Below are 27,484 nucleotides of genomic sequence, written 5' to 3' on the forward strand. Positions count from 1 at the left end.
TTTTCAGGAAAACATCCCACTCGTCCCTGGGTGAGCTTGAACCACCAACCTTTCGGTTAACAGCCGAACGCGCTAACCGATCTCGCCACAGAGACAACCACTTGTAACTGTTTTCAGAGAAGCAGTGAGGATTATGACTTTAAACCTTCAGCGTTCCAGAGGGCTTAGTGACCATAGCAGAAGAATTGACAGTTGTATCTCAACTGTTTATACATTATTTCATGATGGTGAGAACTTGTACTCCTAAATTGTCTTTACGAATCTTGAAGAAGAGATTTGGAAAAAAAAGTCAGATATTCATGGTTTTTTATCATTTGGGAAGAAAGTGGCAAAAAGTTGGCACTTTCGAAGCTTGAAGAAGAGATTTGGAGAAAAAAAAGTCAGGAATTAATGTGTTTTATCGTTTGTGAAAAAAACACCATGAAAAGCAGAGTGGCGCAGCAGAAGCGTGCTGGACCCATTCCCCAGAGGTTGATGGATCGAAACCATCCTCTGCTAGATGTCATTTTTACATAGGGTTAATAACTTCTGTCATTGATGATATTGCATGAAAACAGCATTCTCCAGTCGGACAAACAGCTTTACAGGAAGCAGAGTGGCGCAGCAGAAGCGTGCTGGGCCCATAACCCAGGGGTCGATGGATCGAAACCATCCTCTGCTAGATGTCATTTTTACATAGGGTTAATAACTTCTGTCATTGATGATATTGCATTAAAACAGCATTCTCCCCTCGGACAAACCACTATACGAAAAGCAGAGTGGCGCAGCGGAACCGTGCTGGGCCCATAACCCAGAGGTCAATGGATCGAAACCATCCTCTGCTAGATGTCATTTTTACATAGGGTTAATAACTTCTGTCATTGATGATATTGCATTAAAACAGCATTCTCCCCTCGGACAAACCACTATAAGAAAAGCAGAGTGGCGCAGCGGAAGCGTGCTGGGCCCATAACCCAGAGGTCGATGGATCGAAACCATCCTCTGCTAATTTTGTTTTTATAATGTCACTTTTCTGTTTAAGCACAACTGGCGTTGCATAAGATTAATTGGCACGTAGGGTTAACAACTTGTGTCATTTATGATATTGTATGAAAACGGCATTCTCCCCTTGCCAGCCACTATTTTGGTAACGGCTGCCCGAATTATTAACAACATGTAGTATTGTAGACGTGGCCTAAGTTAAAAAACAAAAAATTAATAATAATAATCTAAGCATTCCAAAATTGGCACTATGCCAAGAAGTTTTTCCTGTGTTTTTTCATGGAAGGATTGGCATGCTTTGTCTGGAAAATAACTTTCCACAAGTGGAATAAGAAGATTTGGCTTAATGTTGGAAAGCTTTAAGGATTTTGCATTTCTGTTTTTCAATTTAATCATTAGCTCATTTGTGTTGCAAACACAGGAATGAAAGTTTTCAGGAAAACGTCCCACTCGTCCCTGGGTGGGCTTGAACCACCAACCTTTCGGTTAACAGCCGAACGCGCTAACCGATTGCGCCACAGAGACAACCACTTGTGACTGTTTTCAGAGAAGCAGTGAGGATTATGACTTTAAACCTTCAGCATTCCAGAGGGCTTAGTGACCATAGCAGAAGAATTGACAGTTGTATCTCAACTGTTTATACATTATTTCATGATGGTGAGAACTTGTACTCCTAAATTGTCTTTACGAATCTTGAAGAAGAGATTTGGAAAAAAAAGTCAGATATTCATGGTTTTTTATCATTTGGGAAGAAAGTGGCAAAAAGTTGGCACTTTCGAAGCTTGAAGAAGAGATTTGGAGAAAAAAAAGTCAGGAATTAATGTGTTTTATCATTTGTGAAGAAAGCGCCATGAAAAGCAGTGTGGCGCAGCGGAAGCGTGCTGGGCCCATAACCCAGAGGTCGATGGATCGAAACCATCCTCTGCTAGATGTCGTTTTTACATAGGGTTAATAACTTCTGTCATTGATGATATTGCATTAAAACAGCATTCTCCCCTCGGACAAACAGCTTTACAGAAAGCAGAGTGGCGCAGCGGAAGCGTGCTGGGCCCATAACCCAGAGGTCGATGGATCGAAACCATCCTCTGCTAGATGTCATTTTTACATAGGGTTAATAACTTCTGTCATTGATGATATTGCATTAAAACAGCATTCTCCCCTCGGACAAACCACTATAAGAAAAGCAGAGTGGCGCAGCGGAAGCGTGCTGGGCCCATAACCCAGAGGTCGATGGATCGAAACCATCCTCTGCGAATTTTGTTTTTATAATGTCACTTTTCTGTTTAAGCACAACTGGCGTTGCATAAGATTAATTGGCACGTAGGGTTAACAACTTGTGTCATTTATGATATTGTAAGAAAACGGCATTCTCCCCTTGACAGCCACTATTTTGGTAACGGCTGCCCGAATTATTAACAACATGTAGTATTGTAGACGTGGCCTAAGTTAAAAAACAAAAAATTAATAATAATAATCTAAGCATTCCAAAATTGGCACTATGCCAAGAAGTTTTTCATGTGTTTTTTCATGGAAGGATTGGCATGCTTTGTCTGGAAAATAACTTTCCACAAGTGGAATAAGAAGATTTAGCTTAATGTTGGAAAGCTTTAAGGATTTTGCATTTCTGTCTTTCAATGTAATCATTAGCTCACTGGTGTTGCAAACACAGGAATGAAAGTTTTCAGGAAAACATCCCACTCGTCCCTGGGTGGGCTTGAACCACCAACCTTACGGTTAACAGCCGAACACGCTAACCGATTGCGCCACAGAGACAACCACTTGTGACTGTCTTCAGAGAAGCAGTGAGGATTATGACTTTAAACCTTCAGCATTCCAGAGGGCTTAGTGACCATAGCAGAAGAATTGACAGTTGTATCTCAACTGTTTATACATTATTTCATGATGGTGAGAACTTGTACTCCTAAATTGTCTTTACGAATCTTGAAGAAGAGATTTGGAAAAAAAAGTCAGATATTCATGGTTTTTTATCATTTGGGAAGAAAGTGGCAAAAAGTTGGCCCTTTCGAAGCTTGAAGAAGAGATTTGGAGAAAAAAAAGTCAGGAATTAATGTGTTTTATCATTTGTGAAGAAAGCACCATGAAAAGCAGAGTGGCGCAGCGGACGCGTGCTGGGCCCATAACCCAGAGGTCGATGGATCGAAACCATCCTCTGCTAGATGTCATTTTTACATAGGGTTAATAACTTCTGTCATTGATGATATTGCATGAAAACAGCATTCTCCCCTCGGACAAACCACTATATGAAAAGCAGAGTGGCGCAGCAGAAGCGTGCTGGACCCATAACCCAGAGGTCGATGGATCGAAACCATCCTCTGCTAGATGTCATTTTTACATAGGGTTAATAACTTCTGTCATTGATGATATTGCATTAAAACAGCATTCTCCCCTCGGACAAGCCACTATAAAAAAAGCAGAGTGGCGCAGCGGAAGCGTGCTGGGCCCATAACCCAGAGGTCGATGGATCGAAACCATCCTCTGCTAATTTTGTTTTTATAATGTCACTTTTCTGTTTAAGCACAACTGGCGTTGCATAAGATTAATTGGCACGTAGGGTTAACAACTTGTGTCATTTATGATATTGTATGAAAACGGCATTCTCCCCTTGCCAGCCACTATTTTGGTAACGGCTGCCCGAATTATTAACAACATGTAGTATTGTAGACGTGGCCTAAGTTAAAAAACAAAAAATTAATAATAATAATCTAAGCATTCCAAAATTGGCACTATGCCAAGAAGTTTTTCATGTGTTTTTTCATGGAAGGATTGGCATGCTTTGTCTGGAAAATAACTTTCCACAAGTGGAATAAGAAGATTTAGCTTAATGTTGGAAAGCTTTAAGGATTTTGCATTTCTGTCTTTCAATGTAATCATTAGCTCATTGGTGTTGCAAACACAGGAATGAAAGTTTTCAGGAAAACATCCCACTCGTCCCTGGGTGAGCTTGAACCACCAACCTTTCGGTTAACAACCGAACGCGCTAACCGATCTCGCCACAGAGACAACCACTTGTGACTGTTTTCAGAGAAGCAGTGAGGATTATGACTTTAAACCTTCAGCGTTCCAGAGGGCTTAGTGACCATAGCAGAAGAATTGACAGTTGTATCTCAACTGTTTATACATTATTTCATGATGGTGAGAACTTGTACTCCTAAATTGTCTTTACGAATCTTGAAGAAGAGATTTGGAAAAAAAAGTCAGATATTCATGGTTTTTTATCATTTGGGAAGAAAGTGGCAAAAAGTTGGCACTTTCGAAGCTTGAAGAAGAGATTTGGAGAAAAAAAAGTCAGGAATTAATGTGTTTTATCGTTTGTGAAAAAAACACCATGAAAAGCAGAGTGGCACAGCAGAAGCGTGCTGGACCCATACCCCAGAGGTTGATGGATCGAAACCATCCTCTGCTAGATGTCATTTTTACATAGGGTTAATAACTTCTGTCATTGATGATATTGCATGAAAACAGCATTCTCCAGTCGGACAAACAGCTTTACAGGAAGCAGAGTGGCGCAGCAGAAGCGTGCTGGGCCCATAACCCAGGGGTCGATGGATCGAAACCATCCTCTGCTAGATGTCATTTTTACATAGGGTTAATAACTTCTGTCATTGATGATATTGCATTAAAACAGCATTCTCCCCTCGGACAAACCACTATACGAAAAGCAGAGTGGCGCAGCGGAACCGTGCTGGGCCCATAACCCAGAGGTCAATGGATCGAAACCATCCTCTGCTAGATGTCATTTTTACATAGGGTTAATAACTTCTGTCATTGATGATATTGCATTAAAACAGCATTCTCCCCTCGGACAAACCACTATAAGAAAAGCAGAGTGGCGCAGCGGAAGCGTGCTGGGCCCATAACCCAGAGGTCGATGGATCGAAACCATCCTCTGCTAATTTTGTTTTTATAATGTCACTTTTCTGTTTAAGCACAACTGGCGTTGCATAAGATTAATTGGCACGTAGGGTTAACAACTTGTGTCATTTATGATATTGTATGAAAACGGCATTCTCCCCTTGCCAGCCACTATTTTGGTAACGGCTGCCCGAATTATTAACAACATGTAGTATTGTAGACGTGGCCTAAGTTAAAAAACAAAAAATTAATAATAATAATCTAAGCATTCCAAAATTGGCACTATGCCAAGAAGTTTTTCCTGTGTTTTTTCATGGAAGGATTGGCATGCTTTGTCTGGAAAATAACTTTCCACAAGTGGAATAAGAAGATTTGGCTTAATGTTGGAAAGCTTTAAGGATTTTGCATTTCTGTTTTTCAATTTAATCATTAGCTCATTTGTGTTGCAAACACAGGAATGAAAGTTTTCAGGAAAACGTCCCACTCGTCCCTGGGTGGGCTTGAACCACCAACCTTTCGGTTAACAGCCGAACGCGCTAACCGATTGCGCCACAGAGACAACCACTTGTGACTGTTTTCAGAGAAGCAGTGAGGATTATGACTTTAAACCTTCAGCATTCCAGAGGGCTTAGTGACCATAGCAGAAGAATTGACAGTTGTATCTCAACTGTTTATACATTATTTCATGATGGTGAGAACTTGTACTCCTAAATTGTCTTTACGAATCTTGAAGAAGAGATTTGGAAAAAAAAGTCAGATATTCATGGTTTTTTATCATTTGGGAAGAAAGTGGCAAAAAGTTGGCACTTTCGAAGCTTGAAGAAGAGATTTGGAGAAAAAAAAGTCAGGAATTAATGTGTTTTATCATTTGTGAAGAAAGCGCCATGAAAAGCAGTGTGGCGCAGCGGAAGCGTGCTGGGCCCATAACCCAGAGGTCGATGGATCGAAACCATCCTCTGCTAGATGTCGTTTTTACATAGGGTTAATAACTTCTGTCATTGATGATATTGCATTAAAACAGCATTCTCCCCTCGGACAAACAGCTTTACAGAAAGCAGAGTGGCGCAGCGGAAGCGTGCTGGGCCCATAACCCAGAGGTCGATGGATCGAAACCATCCTCTGCTAGATGTCATTTTTACATAGGGTTAATAACTTCTGTCATTGATGATATTGCATTAAAACAGCATTCTCCCCTCGGACAAACCACTATAAGAAAAGCAGAGTGGCGCAGCGGAAGCGTGCTGGGCCCATAACCCAGAGGTCGATGGATCGAAACCATCCTCTGCGAATTTTGTTTTTATAATGTCACTTTTCTGTTTAAGCACAACTGGCGTTGCATAAGATTAATTGGCACGTAGGGTTAACAACTTGTGTCATTTATGATATTGTAAGAAAACGGCATTCTCCCCTTGCCAGCCACTATTTTGGTAACGGCTGCCCGAATTATTAACAACATGTAGTATTGTAGACGTGGCCTAAGTTAAAAAACAAAAAATGAATAATAATAATCTAAGCATTCCAAAATTGGCACTATGCCAAGAAGTTTTTCATGTGTTTTTTCATGGAAGGATTGGCATGCTTTGTCTGGAAAATAACTTTCCACAAGTGGAATAAGAAGATTTAGCTTAATGTTGGAAAGCTTTAAGGATTTTGCATTTCTGTCTTTCAATGTAATCATTAGCTCACTGGTGTTGCAAACACAGGAATGAAAGTTTTCAGGAAAACATCCCACTCGTCCCTGGGTGGGCTTGAACCACCAACCTTACGGTTAACAGCCGAACACGCTAACCGATTGCGCCACAGAGACAACCACTTGTGACTGTCTTCAGAGAAGCAGTGAGGATTATGACTTTAAACCTTCAGCATTCCAGAGGGCTTAGTGACCATAGCAGAAGAATTGACAGTTGTATCTCAACTGTTTATACATTATTTCATGATGGTGAGAACTTGTACTCCTAAATTGTCTTTACGAATCTTGAAGAAGAGATTTGGAAAAAAAAGTCAGATATTCATGGTTTTTTATCATTTGGGAAGAAAGTGGCAAAAAGTTGGCCCTTTCGAAGCTTGAAGAAGAGATTTGGAGAAAAAAAAGTCAGGAATTAATGTGTTTTATCATTTGTGAAGAAAGCACCATGAAAAGCAGAGTGGCGCAGCGGACGCGTGCTGGGCCCATAACCCAGAGGTCGATGGATCGAAACCATCCTCTGCTAGATGTCATTTTTACATAGGGTTAATAACTTCTGTCATTGATGATATTGCATGAAAACAGCATTCTCCCCTCGGACAAACAGCTTTACAGAAAGCAGCGTGGCGCAGCGGAAGCGTGCTGGGCCCATAACCCAGAGGTCGATGGATCGAAACCGTCCTCTGCTAGATGTCATTTTTACATAGGGTTAATAACTTCTGTCATTGATGATATTGCATTAAAACAGCATTCTCCCCTCGGACAAACCACTATATGAAAAGCAGAGTGGCGCAGCGGAAGCGTGCTGGACCCATAACCCAGAGGTCGATGGATCGAAACCATCCTCTGCTAGATGTCATTTTTACATAGGGTTAATAACTTCTGTCATTGATGATATTGCATTAAAACAGCATTCTCCCCTCGGACAAGCCACTATAAAAAAAGCAGAGTGGCGCAGCGGAAGCGTGCTGGGCCCATAACCCAGAGGTCGATGGATCGAAACCATCCTCTGCTAATTTTGTTTTTATAATGTCACTTTTCTGTTTAAGCACAACTGGCGTTGCATAAGATTAATTGGCACGTAGGGTTAACAACTTGTGTCATTTATGATATTGTATGAAAACGGCATTCTCCCCTTGCCAGCCACTATTTTGGTAACGGCTGCCCGAATTATTAACAACATGTAGTATTGTAGACGTGGCCTAAGTTAAAAAACAAAAAATTAATAATAATAATCTAAGCATTCCAAAATTGGCACTATGCCAAGAAGTTTTTCATGTGTTTTTTCATGGAAGGATTGGCATGCTTTGTCTGGAAAATAACTTTCCACAAGTGGAATAAGAAGATTTAGCTTAATGTTGGAAAGCTTTAAGGATTTTGCATTTCTGTCTTTCAATGTAATCATTAGCTCATTGGTGTTGCAAACACAGGAATGAAAGTTTTCAGGAAAACATCCCACTCGTCCCTGGGTGAGCTTGAACCACCAACCTTTCGGTTAACAGCCGAACGCGCTAACCGATCTCGCCACAGAGACAACCACTTGTGACTGTTTTCAGAGAAGCAGTGAGGATTATGACTTTAAACCTTCAGGGTTCCAGAGGGCTTAGTGACCATAGCAGAAGAATTGACAGTTGTATCTCAACTGTTTATACATTATTTCATGATGGTGAGAACTTGTACTCCTAAATTGTCTTTACGAATCTTGAAGAAGAGATTTGGAAAAAAAAGTCAGATATTCATGGTTTTTTATCATTTGGGAAGAAAGTGGCAAAAAGTTGGCACTTTCGAAGCTTGAAGAAGAGATTTGGAGAAAAAAAAGTCAGGAATTAATGTGTTTTATCGTTTGTGAGAAAAACACCATGAAAAGCAGAGTGGCACAGCAGAAGCGTGCTGGACCCATACCCCAGAGGTTGATGGATCGAAACCATCCTCTGCTAGATGTCATTTTTACATAGGGTTAATAACTTCTGTCATTGATGATATTGCATGAAAACAGCATTCTCCAGTCGGACAAACAGCTTTACAGGAAGCAGAGTGGCGCAGCAGAAGCGTGCTGGGCCCATAACCCAGGGGTCGATGGATCGAAACCATCCTCTGCTAGATGTCATTTTTACATAGGGTTAATAACTTCTGTCATTGATGATATTGCATTAAAACAGCATTCTCCCCTCGGACAAACCACTATACGAAAAGCAGAGTGGCGCAGCGGAACCGTGCTGGGCCCATAACCCAGAGGTCAATGGATCGAAACCATCCTCTGCTAGATGTCATTTTTACATAGGGTTAATAACTTCTGTCATTGATGATATTGCATTAAAACAGCATTCTCCCCTCGGACAAACCACTATAAGAAAAGCAGAGTGGCGCAGCGGAAGCGTGCTGGGCCCATAACCCAGAGGTCGATGGATCGAAACCATCCTCTGCTAATTTTGTTTTTATAATGTCACTTTTCTGTTTAAGCACAACTGGCGTTGCATAAGATTAATTGGCACGTAGGGTTAACAACTTGTGTCATTTATGATATTGTATGAAAACGGCATTCTCCCCTTGCCAGCCACTATTTTGGTAACGGCTGCCCGAATTATTAACAACATGTAGTATTGTAGACGTGGCCTAAGTTAAAAAACAAAAAATTAATAATAATAATCTAAGCATTCCAAAATTGGCACTATGCCAAGAAGTTTTTCCTGTGTTTTTTCATGGAAGGATTGGCATGCTTTGTCTGGAAAATAACTTTCCACAAGTGGAATAAGAAGATTTGGCTTAATGTTGGAAAGCTTTAAGGATTTTGCATTTCTGTTTTTCAATTTAATCATTAGCTCATTTGTGTTGCAAACACAGGAATGAAAGTTTTCAGGAAAACGTCCCACTCGTCCCTGGGTGGGCTTGAACCACCAACCTTTCGGTTAACAGCCGAACGCGCTAACCGATTGCGCCACAGAGACAACCACTTGTGACTGTTTTCAGAGAAGCAGTGAGGATTATGACTTTAAACCTTCAGCATTCCAGAGGGCTTAGTGACCATAGCAGAAGAATTGACAGTTGTATCTCAACTGTTTATACATTATTTCATGATGGTGAGAACTTGTACTCCTAAATTGTCTTTACGAATCTTGAAGAAGAGATTTGGAAAAAAAAGTCAGATATTCATGGTTTTTTATCATTTGGGAAGAAAGTGGCAAAAAGTTGGCACTTTCGAAGCTTGAAGAAGAGATTTGGAGAAAAAAAAGTCAGGAATTAATGTGTTTTATCATTTGTGAAGAAAGCGCCATGAAAAGCAGTGTGGCGCAGCGGAAGCGTGCTGGGCCCATAACCCAGAGGTCGATGGATCGAAACCATCCTCTGCTAGATGTCGTTTTTACATAGGGTTAATAACTTCTGTCATTGATGATATTGCATTAAAACAGCATTCTCCCCTCGGACAAACAGCTTTACAGAAAGCAGAGTGGCGCAGCGGAAGCGTGCTGGGCCCATAACCCAGAGGTCGATGGATCGAAACCATCCTCTGCTAGATGTCATTTTTACATAGGGTTAATAACTTCTCTCATTGATGATATTGCATTAAAACAGCATTCTCCCCTCGGACAAACCACTATAAGAAAAGCAGAGTGGCGCAGCGGAAGCGTGCTGGGCCCATAACCCAGAGGTCGATGGATCGAAACCATCCTCTGCGAATTTTGTTTTTATAATGTCACTTTTCTGTTTAAGCACAACTGGCGTTGCATAAGATTAATTGGCACGTAGGGTTAACAACTTGTGTCATTTATGATATTGTAAGAAAACGGCATTCTCCCCTTGACAGCCACTATTTTGGTAACGGCTGCCCGAATTATTAACAACATGTAGTATTGTAGACGTGGCCTAAGTTAAAAAACAAAAAATTAATAATAATAATCTAAGCATTCCAAAATTGGCACTATGCCAAGAAGTTTTTCATGTGTTTTTTCATGGAAGGATTGGCATGCTTTGTCTGGAAAATAACTTTCCACAAGTGGAATAAGAAGATTTAGCTTAATGTTGGAAAGCTTTAAGGATTTTGCATTTCTGTCTTTCAATGTAATCATTAGCTCACTGGTGTTGCAAACACAGGAATGAAAGTTTTCAGGAAAACATCCCACTCGTCCCTGGGTGGGCTTGAACCACCAACCTTACGGTTAACAGCCGAACACGCTAACCGATTGCGCCACAGAGACAACCACTTGTGACTGTCTTCAGAGAAGCAGTGAGGATTATGACTTTAAACCTTCAGCATTCCAGAGGGCTTAGTGACCATAGCAGAAGAATTGACAGTTGTATCTCAACTGTTTATACATTATTTCATGATGGTGAGAACTTGTACTCCTAAATTGTCTTTACGAATCTTGAAGAAGAGATTTGGAAAAAAAAGTCAGATATTCATGGTTTTTTATCATTTGGGAAGAAAGTGGCAAAAAGTTGGCCCTTTCGAAGCTTGAAGAAGAGATTTGGAGAAAAAAAAGTCAGGAATTAATGTGTTTTATCATTTGTGAAGAAAGCACCATGAAAAGCAGAGTGGCGCAGCGGACGCGTGCTGGGCCCATAACCCAGAGGTCGATGGATCGAAACCATCCTCTGCTAGATGTCATTTTTACATAGGGTTAATAACTTCTGTCATTGATGATATTGCATGAAAACAGCATTCTCCCCTCGGACAAACAGCTTTACAGAAAGCAGCGTGGCGCAGCGGAAGCGTGCTGGGCCCATAACCCAGAGGTCGATGGATCGAAACCGTCCTCTGCTAGATGTCATTTTTACATAGGGTTAATAACTTCTGTCATTGATGATATTGCATTAAAACAGCATTCTCCCCTCGGACAAGCCACTATAAAAAAAGCAGAGTGGCGCAGCGGAAGCGTGCTGGGCCCATAACCCAGAGGTCGATGGATCGAAACCATCCTCTGCTAATTTTGTTTTTATAATGTCACTTTTCTGTTTAAGCACAACTGGCGTTGCATAAGATTAATTGGCACGTAGGGTTAACAACTTGTGTCATTTATGATATTGTATGAAAACGGCATTCTCCCCTTGCCAGCCACTATTTTGGTAACGGCTGCCCGAATTATTAACAACATGTAGTATTGTAGACGTGGCCTAAGTTAAAAAACAAAAAATTAATAATAATAATCTAAGCATTCCAAAATTGGCACTATGCCAAGAAGTTTTTCATGTGTTTTTTCATGGAAGGATTGGCATGCTTTGTCTGGAAAATAACTTTCCACAAGTGGAATAAGAAGATTTAGCTTAATGTTGGAAAGCTTTAAGGATTTTGCATTTCTGTCTTTCAATGTAATCATTAGCTCATTGGTGTTGCAAACACAGGAATGAAAGTTTTCAGGAAAACATCCCACTCGTCCCTGGGTGAGCTTGAACCACCAACCTTTCGGTTAACAGCCGAACGCGCTAACCGATCTCGCCACAGAGACAACCACTTGTGACTGTTTTCAGAGAAGCAGTGAGGATTATGACTTTAAACCTTCAGCGTTCCAGAGGGCTTAGTGACCATAGCAGAAGAATTGACAGTTGTATCTCAACTGTTTATACATTATTTCATGATGGTGAGAACTTGTACTCCTAAATTGTCTTTACGAATCTTGAAGAAGAGATTTGGAAAAAAAAGTCAGATATTCATGGTTTTTTATCATTTGGGAAGAAAGTGGCAAAAAGTTGGCACTTTCGAAGCTTGAAGAAGAGATTTGGAGAAAAAAAAGTCAGGAATTAATGTGTTTTATCGTTTGTGAAAAAAACACCATGAAAAGCAGAGTGGCACAGCAGAAGCGTGCTGGACCCATACCCCAGAGGTTGATGGATCGAAACCATCCTCTGCTAGATGTCATTTTTACATAGGGTTAATAACTTCTGTCATTGATGATATTGCATGAAAACAGCATTCTCCAGTCGGACAAACAGCTTTACAGGAAGCAGAGTGGCGCAGCAGAAGCGTGCTGGGCCCATAACCCAGGGGTCGATGGATCGAAACCATCCTCTGCTAGATGTCATTTTTACATAGGGTTAATAACTTCTGTCATTGATGATATTGCATTAAAACAGCATTCTCCCCTCGGACAAACCACTATACGAAGAGCAGAGTGGCGCAGCGGAACCGTGCTGGGCCCATAACCCAGAGGTCAATGGATCGAAACCATCCTCTGCTAGATGTCATTTTTACATAGGGTTAATAACTTCTGTCATTGATGATATTGCATTAAAACAGCATTCTCCCCTCGGACAAACCACTATAAGAAAAGCAGAGTGGCGCAGCGGAAGCGTGCTGGGCCCATAACCCAGAGGTCGATGGATCGAAACCATCCTCTGCTAATTTTGTTTTTATAATGTCACTTTTCTGTTTAAGCACAACTGGCGTTGCATAAGATTAATTGGCACGTAGGGTTAACAACTTGTGTCATTTATGATATTGTATGAAAACGGCATTCTCCCCTTGCCAGCCACTATTTTGGTAACGGCTGCCCGAATTATTAACAACATGTAGTATTGTAGACGTGGCCTAAGTTAAAAAACAAAAAATTAATAATAATAATTTAAGCATTCCAAAATTGGCACTATGCCAAGAAGTTTTTCCTGTGTTTTTTCATGGAAGGATTGGCATGCTTTGTCTGGAAAATAACTTTCCACAAGTGGAATAAGAAGATTTGGCTTAATGTTGGAAAGCTTTAAGGATTTTGCATTTCTGTTTTTCAATTTAATCATTAGCTCATTTGTGTTGCAAACACAGGAATGAAAGTTTTCAGGAAAACGTCCCACTCGTCCCTGGGTGGGCTTGAACCACCAACCTTTCGGTTAACAGCCGAACGCGCTAACCGATTGCGCCACAGAGACAACCACTTGTGACTGTTTTCAGAGAAGCAGTGAGGATTATGACTTTAAACCTTCAGCATTCCAGAGGGCTTAGTGACCATAGCAGAAGAATTGACAGTTGTATCTCAACTGTTTATACATTATTTCATGATGGTGAGAACTTGTACTCCTAAATTGTCTTTACGAATCTTGAAGAAGAGATTTGGAAAAAAAAAGTCAGATATTCATGGTTTTTTATCATTTGGGAAGAAAGTGGCAAAAAGTTGGCACTTTCGAAGCTTGAAGAAGAGATTTGGAGAAAAAAAAGTCAGGAATTAATGTGTTTTATCATTTGTGAAGATAGCGCCATGAAAAGCAGTGTGGCGCAGCGGAAGCGTGCTGGGCCCATAACCCAGAGGTCGATGGATCGAAACCATCCTCTGCTAGATGTCGTTTTTACATAGGGTTAATAACTTCTGTCATTGATGATATTGCATTAAAACAGCATTCTCCCCTCGGACAAACCATTATACGAAAAGCAGAGTGGCGCAGCGGAACCGTGCTGGGCCCATAACCCAGAGGTCGATGGATCGAAACCATCCTCTGCTAGATGTCATTTTTACATAGGGTTAATAACTTCTGTCATTGATGATATTGCATTAAAACAGCATTCTCCCCTCGGACAAACCACTATAAGAAAAGCAGAGTGGCGCAGCGGAAGTGTGCTGGGCCCATAACCCAGAGGTCGATGGATCGAAACCATCCTCTGCTAATTTTGTTTTTATAATGTCACTTTTCTGTTTAAGCACAACTGGCGTTGCATAAGATTAATTGGCACGTAGGGTTAACAACTTGTGTCATTTATGATATTGTATGAAAACGGCATTCTCCCCTTGCCAGCCACTATTTTGGTAACGGCTGCCCGAATTATTAACAACATGTAGTATTGTAGACGTGGCCTAAGTTAAAAAACAAAAAATTAATAATAATAATCTAAGCATTCCAAAATTGGCACTATGCCAAGAAGTTTTTCCTGTGTTTTTTCATGGAAGGATTGGCATGCTTTGTCTGGAAAATAACTTTCCACAAGTGGAATAAGAAGATTTGGCTTAATGTTGGAAAGCTTTAAGGATTTTGCATTTCTGTCTTTCAATATAATCATTAGCTCATTTGTGTTGCAAACACAGGAATGAAAGTTTTCAGGAAAACGTCCCACTCGTCCCTGGGTGGGCTTGAACCACCAACCTTTCGGTTAACAGCCGAACGCGCTAACCGATTGCGCCACAGAGACAACCACTTGTGACTGTTTTCAGAGAAGCAGTGAGGATTATGACTTTAAACCTTCAGCATTCCAGAGGGCTTAGTGACCATAGCAGAAGAATTGACAGTTGTATCTCAACTGTTTATACATTATTTCATGATGGTGAGAACTTGTACTCCTAAATTGTCTTTACGAATCTTGAAGAAGAGATTTGGAAAAAAAAGTCAGATATTCATGGTTTTTTATCATTTGGGAAGAAAGTGGCAAAAAGTTGGCACTTTCGAAGCTTGAAGAAGAGATTTGGAGAAAAAAAAGTCAGGAATTAATGTGTTTTATCATTTGTGAAGAAAGCGCCATGAAAAGCAGTGTGGCACGGCGGAAGCGTGCTGGGCCCATAACCCAGAGGTCGATGGATCGAAACCATCCTCTGCTAGATGTCGTTTTTACATAGGGTTAATAACTTCTGTCATTGATGATATTGCATTAAAACAGCATTCTCCCCTCGGACAAACAGCTTTACAGAAAGCAGAGTGGCGCAGCGGAAGCGTGCTGGGCCCATAACCCAGAGGTCGATGGATCGAAACCATCCTCTGCTAGATGTCATTTTTACATAGGGTTAATAACTTCTGTCATTGATGATATTGCATTAAAACAGCATTCTCCCCTCGGACAAACCACTATAAGAAAAGCAGAGTGGCGCAGCGGAAGCGTGCTGGGCCCATAACCCAGAGGTCGATGGATCGAAACCATCCTCTGCTAATTTTGTTTTTATAATGTCACTTTTCTGTTTAAGCACAACTGGCGTTGCATAAGATTAATTGGCACGTAGGGTTAACAACTTGTGTCATTTATGATATTGTATGAAAACGGCATTCTCCCCTTGCCAGCCACTATTTTGGTAACGGCTGCCCGAATTATTAACAACATGTAGTATTGTAGACGTGGCCTAAGTTAAAAAACAAAAAATTAATAATAATAATCTAAGCATTCCAAAATAGGCACTATGCCAAGAAGTTTTTCATGTGTTTTTTCATGGAAGGATTGGCATGCTTTGTCTGTAAAATAACTTTCCACAAGTGGAATAAAAAGATTTAGCTTAATGTTGGAAAGCTTTAAGGATTTTGCATTTCTGTCTTTCAATGTAATCATTAGCTCATTTGTGTTGCAAACACAGGAATGAAAGCTTTCAGGAAAACATCCCACTCGTCCCTGGGTGGGCTTGAACCACCAACTTTTCGGTTAACAGCCGAACGCGCTAACCGATTGCGCCACAGAGACAACCACTTGTGGCTCTTTTCAGAGAAGCAGTGAGGATTATGACTTTAAACCTTCAGCATTCCAGAGGGCTTAGTGACCATAGCAGAAGAATTGACAGTTGTATCTCAACTGTTTATACATTATTTCATGATGGTGAGAACTTGTACTCCTAAATTGTCTTTACGAATCTTGAAGAAGAGATTTGGAAAAAAAAGTCAGATATTCATGGTTTTTTATCATTTGGGAAGAAAGTGGCAAAAAGTTGGCTCTTTCGAAGCTTGAAGAAGAGATTTGGAGAAAAAAAAGTCAGGAATTAATGTGTTTTATCATTTGTGAAGAAAGCACCATGAAAAGCAGAGTGGTGCAGCGGAAGCGTGCTGGGCCCATAACCCAGAGGTCGATGGATCGAAACCATCTTCTGCTAGATGTCATTTTTACATAGGGTTAATAACTTCTGTCATTGATGATATTGCATGAAAACAGCATTCTCCCCTCGGACAAACAGCTTTACAGAAAGCAGAGGGGCGCAGCGGAAGCGTGCTGGGCCCATAACCCAGAGGTCGATGGATCGAAACCATCCTCTGCTAGATGTCATTTTTACATAGGGTTAATAACTTCTGTCATTGATGATATTGCATTAAAACAGCATTCTCCCCTCGGACAAACCACTATATTAAAAGCAGAGTGGCGCAGCGGAAGCGTGCTGGGCCCGTAACCCAGAGGTCGATGGATCGAAACCATCCTCTGCTAATTTTGTTTTTATAATGTCACTTTTCTGTTTAAGCACAACTGGCGTTGCATAAGATTAATTGGCACGTAGGGTTAACAACTTGTGTCATTTATGATATTGTATGAAAACGGCATTCTCCCCTTGCCAGCCACTATTTTGGTAACGGCTGCCCGAATTATTAACAACATGTAGTATTGTAGACGTGGCCTAAGTTAAAAAACAAAAAATGAATAATAATAATCTAAGCATTCCAAAATTGGCACTATGCCAAGAAGTTTTTCCTGTGTTTTTTCATGGAAGGATTGGCATGCTTTGTCTGGAAAATAACTTTCCACAAGTGGAATAAGAAGATTTGGCTTAAAGTTGGAAAGCTTTAAGGATTTTGCATTTCTGTCTTTCAATGTAATCATTAGCTCATTTGTGTTGCAAACACAGGAATGAAAGTTTTCAGGAAAACGTCCCACTCGTCCCTGGGTGGGCTTGAACCACCAACCTTTCGGTTAACAGCCGAACGCGCTAACCGATTGCGCCACAGAGACAACCACTTGTGACTGTTTTCAGAGAAGCAGTGAGGATTATGACTTTAAACCTTCAGCATTCCAGAGGGCTTAGTGACCATAGCAGAAGAATTGACAGTTGTATCTCAACTGTTTATACATTATTTCATGATGGTGAGAACTTGTACTCCTAAATTGTCTTTACGAATCTTGAAGAAGAGATTTGGAAAAAAAAAGTCAGATATTCATGGTTTTTTATCATTTGGGAAGAAAGTGGCAAAAAGTTGGCACTTTCGAAGCTTGAAGAAGAGATTTGGAGAAAAAAAAGTCAGGAATTAATGTGTTTTATCGTTTGTGAAAAAAACACCATGAAAAGCAGAGTGGCGCAGCAGAAGCGTGCTGGACCCATACCCCAGAAGTTGATGGATCGAAACCATCCTCTGCTAGATGTCGTTTTTACATAGGGTTAATAACTTCTGTCATTGATGATATTGCATTAAAACAGCATTCTCCCCTCGGACAAACAGCTTTACAGAAAGCAGAGTGGCGCAGCGGAAGCGTGCTGGGCCCATAACCCAGGGGTCGATGGATCGAAACCATCCTCTGCTAGATGTCATTTTTACATAGGGTTAATAACTTCTGTCATTGATGATATTGCATTAAAACAGCATTCTCCCCTCGGACAAGCCACTACATGAAAAGCAGAGTGGCACAGCGGAAGCGTGCTGGGCCCATAACCCAGAGGTCGATGGATCGAAACCATCCTCTGCGAATTTTGTTTTTATAATGTCACTTTTCTGTTTAAGCACAACTGGCGTTGCATAAGATTAATTGGCACGTAGGGTTAACAACTTGTGTCATTTATGATATTTATGAAAACGGCATTCTCCCCTTGACAGCCACTATTTTGGTAACGGCTGCCCGAATTATTAACAACATGTAGTATTGTAGACGTGGCCTAAGTTAAAAAACAAAAAATTAATAATAATAATCTAAGCATTCCAAAATTGGCACTATGCCAAGAAGTTTTTCATGTGTTTTTTCATGGAAGGATTGGCATGCTTTGTCTGGAAAATAACTTTCCACAAGTGGAATAAGAAGATTTAGCTTAATGTTGGAAAGCTTTAAGGATTTTGCATTTCTGTCTTTCAATGTAATCATTAGCTCATTGGTGTTGCAAACACAGGAATGAAAGTTTTCAGGAAAACATCCCACTCGTCCCTGGGTGGGCTTGAACCACCAACCTTTCGGTTAACAGCCGAACACGCTAACCGATTGCGCCACAGAGACAACCACTTGTGACTGTCTTCAGAGAAGCAGTGAGGATTATGACTTTAAACCTTCAGCATTCCAGAGGGCTTAGTGACCATAGCAGAAGAATTGACAGTTGTATCTCAACTGTTTATACATTATTTCATGATGGTGAGAACTTGTACTCCTAAATTGTCTTTACGAATCTTGAAGAAGAGATTTGGAAAAAAAAGTCAGATATTCATGGTTTTTTATCATTTGGGAAGAAAGTGGCAAAAAGTTGGCCCTTTCGAAGCTTGAAGAAGAGATTTGGAGAAAAAAAAGTCAGGAATTAATGTGTTTTATCATTTGTGAAGAAAGCACCATGAAAAGCAGAGTGGCGCAGCGGACGCGTGCTGGGCCCATAACCCAGAGGTCGATGGATCGAAACCATCCTCTGCTAGATGTCATTTTTACATAGGGTTAATAACTTCTGTCATTGATGATATTGCATGAAAACAGCATTCTCCCCTCGGACAAACAGCTTTACAGAAAGCAGCGTGGCGCAGCGGAAGCGTGCTGGGTCCATAACCCAGAGGTCGATGGATCGAAACCGTCCTCTGCTAGATGTCATTTTTACATAGGGTTAATAACTTCTGTCATTGATGATATTGCATTAAAACAGCATTCTCCCCTCGGACAAACCACTATATGAAAAGCAGAGTGGCGCAGCGGAAGCGTGCTGGGCCCATAACCCAGAGGTCGATGGATCGAAACCATCCTCTGCTAGATGTCATTTTTACATAGGGTTAATAACTTCTGTCATTGATGATATTGCATTAAAACAGCATTCTCCCCTCGGACAAGCCACTATAAAAAAAGCAGAGTGGCGCAGCAGAAGCGTGCTGGGCCCATAACCCAGAGGTCGATGGATCGAAACCATCCTCTGCTAATTTTGTTTTTATAATGTCACTTTTCTGTTTAAGCACAACTGGCGTTGCATAAGATTAATTGGCACGTAGGGTTAACAACTTGTGTCATTTATGATATTGTATGAAAACGGCATTCTCCCCTTGCCAGCCACTATTTTGGTAACGGCTGCCTGAATTATTAACAACATGTAGTATTGTAGACGTGGCCTAAGTTAAAAAACAAAAAATTAATAATAATAATCTAAGCATTCCAAAATTGGCACTATGCCAAGAAGTTTTTCATGTGTTTTTTCATGGAAGGATTGGCATGCTTTGTCTGGAAAATAACTTTCCACAAGTGGAATAAGAAGATTTAGCTTAATGTTGGAAAGCTTTAAGGATTTTGCATTTCTGTCTTTCAATGTAATCATTAGCTCATTGGTGTTGCAAACACAGGAATGAAAGTTTTCAGGAAAACATCCCACTCGTCCCTGGGTGAGCTTGAACCACCAACCTTTCGGTAAACAGCCGAACGCGCTAACCGATCTCACCACAGAGACAACCACTTGTGACTGTTTTCAGAGAAGCAGTGAGGATTATGACTTTAAACCTTCAGCATTCCAGAGGGCTTAGTGACCATAGCAGAAGAATTGACAGTTGTATCTCAACTGTTTATACATTATTTCATGATGGTGAGAACTTGTACTCCTAAATTGTCTTTACGAATCTTGAAGAAGAGATTTGGAAAAAAAAAGTCAGATATTCATGGTTTTTTATCATTTGGGAAGAAAGTGGCAAAAAGTTGGCACTTTCGAAGCTTGAAGAAGAGATTTGGAGAAAAAAAAGTCAGGAATTAATGTGTTTTATCATTTGTGAAGATAGCACCATGAAAAGCAGTGTGGCGCAGCGGAAGCGTGCTGGGCCCATAACCCAGAGGTCGATGGATCGAAACCATCCTCTGCTAGATGTCGTTTTTACATAGGGTTAATAACTTCTGTCATTGATGATATTGCATTAAAACAGCATTCTCCCCTCGGACAAACCATTATACGAAAAGCAGAGTGGCGCAGCGGAACCGTGCTGGGCCCATAACCCAGAGGTCAATGGATCGAAACCATCCTCTGCTAGATGTCATTTTTACATAGGGTTAATAACTTCTGTCATTGATGATATTGCATTAAAACAGCATTCTCCCCTCGGACAAACCACTATAAGAAAAGCAGAGTGGCGCAGCGGAAGCGTGCTGGGCCCATAACCCAGAGGTCGATGGATCGAAACCATCCTCTGCTAATTTTGTTTTTATAATGTCACTTTTCTGTTTAAGCACAACTGGCGTTGCATAAGATTAATTGGCACGTAGGGTTAACAACTTGTGTCATTTATGATATTGTATGAAAACGGCATTCTCCCCTTGCCAGCCACTATTTTGGTAACGGCTGCCCGAATTATTAACAACATGTAGTATTGTAGACGTGGCCTAAGTTAAAAAACAAAAAATTAATAATAATAATCTAAGCATTCCAAAATTGGCACTATGCCAAGAAGTTTTTCCTGTGTTTTTTCATGGAAGGATTGGCATGCTTTGTCTGGAAAATAACTTTCCACAAGTGGAATAAGAAGATTTGGCTTAATGTTGGAAAGCTTTAAGGATTTTGCATTTCTGTCTTTCAATATAATCATTAGCTCATTTGTGTTGCAAACACAGGAATGAAAGTTTTCAGGAAAACGTCCCACTCGTCCCTGGGTGGGCTTGAACCACCAACCTTTCGGTTAACAGCCGAACGCGCTAACCGATTGCGCCACAGAGACAACCACTTGTGACTGTTTTCAGAGAAGCAGTGAGGATTATGACTTTAAACCTTCAGCATTCCAGAGGGCTTAGTGACCATAGCAGAAGAATTGACAGTTGTATCTCAACTGTTTATACATTATTTCATGATGGTGAGAACTTGTACTCCTAAATTGTCTTTACGAATCTTGAAGAAGAGATTTGGAAAAAAAAGTCAGATATTCATGGTTTTTTATCATTTGGGAAGAAAGTGGCAAAAAGTTGGCACTTTCGAAGCTTGAAGAAGAGATTTGGAGAAAAAAAAGTCAGGAATTAATGTGTTTTATCATTTGTGAAGAAAGCGCCATGAAAAGCAGTGTGGCGCGGCGGAAGCGTGCTGGGCCCATAACCCAGAGGTCGATGGATCGAAACCATCCTCTGCTAGATGTCGTTTTTACATAGGGTTAATAACTTCTGTCATTGATGATATTGCATTAAAACAGCATTCTCCCCTCGGACAAACAGCTTTACAGAAAGCAGAGTGGCGCAGCGGAAGCGTGCTGGGCCCATAACCCAGAGGTCGATGGATCGAAACCATCCTCTGCTAGATGTCATTTTTACATAGGGTTAATAACTTCTGTCATTGATGATATTGCATTAAAACAGCATTCTCCCCTCGGACAAACCACTATAAGAAAAGCAGAGTGGCGCAGCGGAAGCGTGCTGGGCCCATAACCCAGAGGTCGATGGATCGAAACCATCCTCTGCTAATTTTGTTTTTATAATGTCACTTTTCTGTTTAAGCACAACTGGCGTTGCATAAGATTAATTGGCACGTAGGGTTAACAACTTGTGTCATTTATGATATTGTATGAAAACGGCATTCTCCCCTTGCCAGCCACTATTTTGGTAACGGCTGCCCGAATTATTAACAACATGTAGTATTGTAGACGTGGCCTAAGTTAAAAAACAAAAAATTAATAATAATAATCTAAGCATTCCAAAATAGGCACTATGCCAAGAAGTTTTTCATGTGTTTTTTCATGGAAGGATTGGCATGCTTTGTCTGTAAAATAACTTTCCACAAGTGGAATAAAAAGATTTAGCTTAATGTTGGAAAGCTTTAAGGATTTTGCATTTCTGTCTTTCAATGTAATCATTAGCTCATTTGTGTTGCAAACACAGGAATGAAAGCTTTCAGGAAAACATCCCACTCGTCCCTGGGTGGGCTTGAACCACCAACTTTTCGGTTAACAGCCGAACGCGCTAACCGATTGCGCCACAGAGACAACCACTTGTGGCTCTTTTCAGAGAAGCAGTGAGGATTATGACTTTAAACCTTCAGCATTCCAGAGGGCTTAGTGACCATAGCAGAAGAATTGACAGTTGTATCTCAACTGTTTATACATTATTTCATGATGGTGAGAACTTGTACTCCTAAATTGTCTTTACGAATCTTGAAGAAGAGATTTGGAAAAAAAAGTCAGATATTCATGGTTTTTTATCATTTGGGAAGAAAGTGGCAAAAAGTTGGCTCTTTCGAAGCTTGAAGAAGAGATTTGGAGAAAAAAAAGTCAGGAATTAATGTGTTTTATCATTTGTGAAGAAAGCACCATGAAAAGCAGAGTGGTGCAGCGGAAGCGTGCTGGGCCCATAACCCAGAGGTCGATGGATCGAAACCATCTTCTGCTAGATGTCATTTTTACATAGGGTTAATAACTTCTGTCATTGATGATATTGCATGAAAACAGCATTCTCCCCTCGGACAAACAGCTTTACAGAAAGCAGAGGGGCGCAGCGGAAGCGTGCTGGGCCCATAACCCAGAGGTCGATGGATCGAAACCATCCTCTGCTAGATGTCATTTTTACATAGGGTTAATAACTTCTGTCATTGATGATATTGCATTAAAACAGCATTCTCCCCTCGGACAAACCACTATATTAAAAGCAGAGTGGCGCAGCGGAAGCGTGCTGGGCCCGTAACCCAGAGGTCGATGGATCGAAACCATCCTCTGCTAATTTTGTTTTTATAATGTCACTTTTCTGTTTAAGCACAACTGGCGTTGCATAAGATTAATTGGCACGTAGGGTTAACAACTTGTGTCATTTATGATATTGTATGAAAACGGCATTCTCCCCTTGCCAGCCACTATTTTGGTAACGGCTGCCCGAATTATTAACAACATGTAGTATTGTAGACGTGGCCTAAGTTAAAAAACAAAAAATGAATAATAATAATCTAAGCATTCCAAAATTGGCACTATGCCAAGAAGTTTTTCCTGTGTTTTTTCATGGAAGGATTGGCATGCTTTGTCTGGAAAATAACTTTCCACAAGTGGAATAAGAAGATTTGGCTTAAAGTTGGAAAGCTTTAAGGATTTTGCATTTCTGTCTTTCAATGTAATCATTAGCTCATTTGTGTTGCAAACACAGGAATGAAAGTTTTCAGGAAAACATCCCACTCGTCCCTGGGTGGGCTTGAACCACCAACCTTTCGGTTAACAGCCGAACGCGCTAACCGATTGCGCCACAGAGACAACCACTTGTGACTGTTTTCAGAGAAGCAGTGAGGATTATGACTTTAAACCTTCAGCATTCCAGAGGGCTTAGTGACCATAGCAGAAGAATTGACAGTTGTATCTCAACTGTTTATACATTATTTCATGATGGTGAGAACTTGTACTCCTAAATTGTCTTTACGAATCTTGAAGAAGAGATTTGGAAAAAAAAAGTCAGATATTCATGGTTTTTTATCATTTGGGAAGAAAGTGGCAAAAAGTTGGCACTTTCGAAGCTTGAAGAAGAGATTTGGAGAAAAAAAAGTCAGGAATTAATGTGTTTTATCGTTTGTGAAAAAAACACCATGAAAAGCAGAGTGGCGCAGCAGAAGCGTGCTGGACCCATACCCCAGAAGTTGATGGATCGAAACCATCCTCTGCTAGATGTCGTTTTTACATAGGGTTAATAACTTCTGTCATTGATGATATTGCATTAAAACAGCATTCTCCCCTCGGACAAACAGCTTTACAGAAAGCAGAGTGGCGCAGCGGAAGCGTGCTGGGCCCATAACCCAGGGGTCGATGGATCGAAACCATCCTCTGCTAGATGTCATTTTTACATAGGGTTAATAACTTCTGTCATTGATGATATTGCATTAAAACAGCATTCTCCCCTCGGACAAGCCACTACATGAAAAGCAGAGTGGCACAGCGGAAGCGTGCTGGGCCCATAACCCAGAGGTCGATGGATCGAAACCATCCTCTGCGAATTTTGTTTTTATAATGTCACTTTTCTGTTTAAGCACAACTGGCGTTGCATAAGATTAATTGGCACGTAGGGTTAACAACTTGTGTCATTTATGATATTTATGAAAACGGCATTCTCCCCTTGACAGCCACTATTTTGGTAACGGCTGCCCGAATTATTAACAACATGTAGTATTGTAGACGTGGCCTAAGTTAAAAAACAAAAAATTAATAATAATAATCTAAGCATTCCAAAATTGGCACTATGCCAAGAAGTTTTTCATGTGTTTTTTCATGGAAGGATTGGCATGCTTTGTCTGGAAAATAACTTTCCACAAGTGGAATAAGAAGATTTAGCTTAATGTTGGAAAGCTTTAAGGATTTTGCATTTCTGTCTTTCAATGTAATCATTAGCTCATTGGTGTTGCAAACACAGGAATGAAAGTTTTCAGGAAAACATCCCACTCGTCCCTGGGTGGGCTTGAACCACCAACCTTTCGGTTAACAGCCGAACACGCTAACCGATTGCGCCACAGAGACAACCACTTGTGACTGTCTTCAGAGAAGCAGTGAGGATTATGACTTTAAACCTTCAGCATTCCAGAGGGCTTAGTGACCATAGCAGAAGAATTGACAGTTGTATCTCAACTGTTTATACATTATTTCATGATGGTGAGAACTTGTACTCCTAAATTGTCTTTACGAATCTTGAAGAAGAGATTTGGAAAAAAAAGTCAGATATTCATGGTTTTTTATCATTTGGGAAGAAAGTGGCAAAAAGTTGGCCCTTTCGAAGCTTGAAGAAGAGATTTGGAGAAAAAAAAGTCAGGAATTAATGTGTTTTATCATTTGTGAAGAAAGCACCATGAAAAGCAGAGTGGCGCAGCGGACGCGTGCTGGGCCCATAACCCAGAGGTCGATGGATCGAAACCATCCTCTGCTAGATGTCATTTTTACATAGGGTTAATAACTTCTGTCATTGATGATATTGCATGAAAACAGCATTCTCCCCTCGGACAAACAGCTTTACAGAAAGCAGCGTGGCGCAGCGGAAGCGTGCTGGGTCCATAACCCAGAGGTCGATGGATCGAAACCGTCCTCTGCTAGATGTCATTTTTACATAGGGTTAATAACTTCTGTCATTGATGATATTGCATTAAAACAGCATTCTCCCCTCGGACAAACCACTATATGAAAAGCAGAGTGGCGCAGCGGAAGCGTGCTGGGCCCATAACCCAGAGGTCGATGGATCGAAACCATCCTCTGCTAGATGTCATTTTTACATAGGGTTAATAACTTCTGTCATTGATGATATTGCATTAAAACAGCATTCTCCCCTCGGACAAGCCACTATAAAAAAAGCAGAGTGGCGCAGCAGAAGCGTGCTGGGCCCATAACCCAGAGGTCGATGGATCGAAACCATCCTCTGCTAATTTTGTTTTTATAATGTCACTTTTCTGTTTAAGCACAACTGGCGTTGCATAAGATTAATTGGCACGTAGGGTTAACAACTTGTGTCATTTATGATATTGTATGAAAACGGCATTCTCCCCTTGCCAGCCACTATTTTGGTAACGGCTGCCTGAATTATTAACAACATGTAGTATTGTAGACGTGGCCTAAGTTAAAAAACAAAAAATTAATAATAATAATCTAAGCATTCCAAAATTGGCACTATGCCAAGAAGTTTTTCATGTGTTTTTTCATGGAAGGATTGGCATGCTTTGTCTGGAAAATAACTTTCCACAAGTGGAATAAGAAGATTTAGCTTAATGTTGGAAAGCTTTAAGGATTTTGCATTTCTGTCTTTCAATGTAATCATTAGCTCATTGGTGTTGCAAACACAGGAATGAAAGTTTTCAGGAAAACATCCCACTCGTCCCTGGGTGAGCTTGAACCACCAACCTTTCGGTAAACAGCCGAACGCGCTAACCGATCTCACCACAGAGACAACCACTTGTGACTGTTTTCAGAGAAGCAGTGAGGATTATGACTTTAAACCTTCAGCATTCCAGAGGGCTTAGTGACCATAGCAGAAGAATTGACAGTTGTATCTCAACTGTTTATACATTATTTCATGATGGTGAGAACTTGTACTCCTAAATTGTCTTTACGAATCTTGAAGAAGAGATTTGGAAAAAAAAAGTCAGATATTCATGGTTTTTTATCATTTGGGAAGAAAGTGGCAAAAAGTTGGCACTTTCGAAGCTTGAAGAAGAGATTTGGAGAAAAAAAAGTCAGGAATTAATGTGTTTTATCATTTGTGAAGATAGCACCATGAAAAGCAGTGTGGCGCAGCGGAAGCGTGCTGGGCCCATAACCCAGAGGTCGATGGATCGAAACCATCCTCTGCTAGATGTCGTTTTTACATAGGGTTAATAACTTCTGTCATTGATGATATTGCATTAAAACAGCATTCTCCCCTCGGACAAACCATTATACGAAAAGCAGAGTGGCGCAGCGGAACCGTGCTGGGCCCATAACCCAGAGGTCAATGGATCGAAACCATCCTCTGCTAGATGTCATTTTTACATAGGGTTAATAACTTCTGTCATTGATGATATTGCATTAAAACAGCATTCTCCCCTCGGACAAACCACTATAAGAAAAGCAGAGTGGCGCAGCGGAAGCGTGCTGGGCCCATAACCCAGAGGTCGATGGATCGAAACCATCCTCTGCTAATTTTGTTTTTATAATGTCACTTTTCTGTTTAAGCACAACTGGCGTTGCATAAGATTAATTGGCACGTAGGGTTAACAACTTGTGTCATTTATGATATTGTATGAAAACGGCATTCTCCCCTTGCCAGCCACTATTTTGGTAACGGCTGCCCGAATTATTAACAACATGTAGTATTGTAGACGTGGCCTAAGTTAAAAAACAAAAAATTAATAATAATAATCTAAGCATTCCAAAATTGGCACTATGCCAAGAAGTTTTTCCTGTGTTTTTTCATGGAAGGATTGGCATGCTTTGTCTGGAAAATAACTTTCCACAAGTGGAATAAGAAGATTTGGCTTAATGTTGGAAAGCTTTAAGGATTTTGCATTTCTGTCTTTCAATATAATCATTAGCTCATTTGTGTTGCAAACACAGGAATGAAAGTTTTCAGGAAAACGTCCCACTCGTCCCTGGGTGGGCTTGAACCACCAACCTTTCGGTTAACAGCCGAACGCGCTAACCGATTGCGCCACAGAGACAACCACTTGTGACTGTTTTCAGAGAAGCAGTGAGGAT

General features: G+C 40.7%; 1 protein-coding gene and 11 non-coding genes across 12 annotated transcripts in view; 3 read left to right on the forward strand and 9 right to left on the reverse strand.

The window, feature by feature from the left end:
- LOC128482812 (uncharacterized) overlaps positions 1-27,484 on the forward strand; it is a 379,467-nt gene that overhangs the window by 314,172 nt on the left and 37,811 nt on the right. The gene's annotated exons all lie outside the window — the stretch shown is intronic.
- On the reverse strand, positions 1,433-1,506 carry TRNAN-GUU (transfer RNA asparagine (anticodon GUU)). Its single transcript has one exon. It is a non-coding gene; the product is annotated as a tRNA-Asn (tRNA).
- On the reverse strand, positions 5,340-5,413 carry TRNAN-GUU (transfer RNA asparagine (anticodon GUU)). The gene has a single exon. It is a non-coding gene; the product is annotated as a tRNA-Asn (tRNA).
- On the reverse strand, positions 9,410-9,483 carry TRNAN-GUU (transfer RNA asparagine (anticodon GUU)). Its single transcript has one exon. It is a non-coding gene; the product is annotated as a tRNA-Asn (tRNA).
- Positions 13,317-13,390, reverse strand: TRNAN-GUU (transfer RNA asparagine (anticodon GUU)). Its single transcript has one exon. It is a non-coding gene; the product is annotated as a tRNA-Asn (tRNA).
- Positions 14,566-14,639, reverse strand: TRNAN-GUU (transfer RNA asparagine (anticodon GUU)). Its single transcript has one exon. It is a non-coding gene; the product is annotated as a tRNA-Asn (tRNA).
- On the forward strand, positions 16,545-16,616 carry TRNAT-CGU (transfer RNA threonine (anticodon CGU)). The gene has a single exon. It is a non-coding gene; the product is annotated as a tRNA-Thr (tRNA).
- Positions 17,062-17,135, reverse strand: TRNAN-GUU (transfer RNA asparagine (anticodon GUU)). The gene has a single exon. It is a non-coding gene; the product is annotated as a tRNA-Asn (tRNA).
- TRNAN-GUU (transfer RNA asparagine (anticodon GUU)) lies at positions 20,970-21,043 on the reverse strand. Its single transcript has one exon. It is a non-coding gene; the product is annotated as a tRNA-Asn (tRNA).
- On the forward strand, positions 22,949-23,020 carry TRNAT-CGU (transfer RNA threonine (anticodon CGU)). The gene has a single exon. It is a non-coding gene; the product is annotated as a tRNA-Thr (tRNA).
- Positions 23,466-23,539, reverse strand: TRNAN-GUU (transfer RNA asparagine (anticodon GUU)). Its single transcript has one exon. It is a non-coding gene; the product is annotated as a tRNA-Asn (tRNA).
- On the reverse strand, positions 27,374-27,447 carry TRNAN-GUU (transfer RNA asparagine (anticodon GUU)). Its single transcript has one exon. It is a non-coding gene; the product is annotated as a tRNA-Asn (tRNA).

Source organism: Spea bombifrons, chromosome 3 (assembly GCF_027358695.1).
Source record: "Spea bombifrons isolate aSpeBom1 chromosome 3, aSpeBom1.2.pri, whole genome shotgun sequence".
NCBI classification, from domain to species: Eukaryota; Metazoa; Chordata; class Amphibia; order Anura; family Pelobatidae; genus Spea; species Spea bombifrons.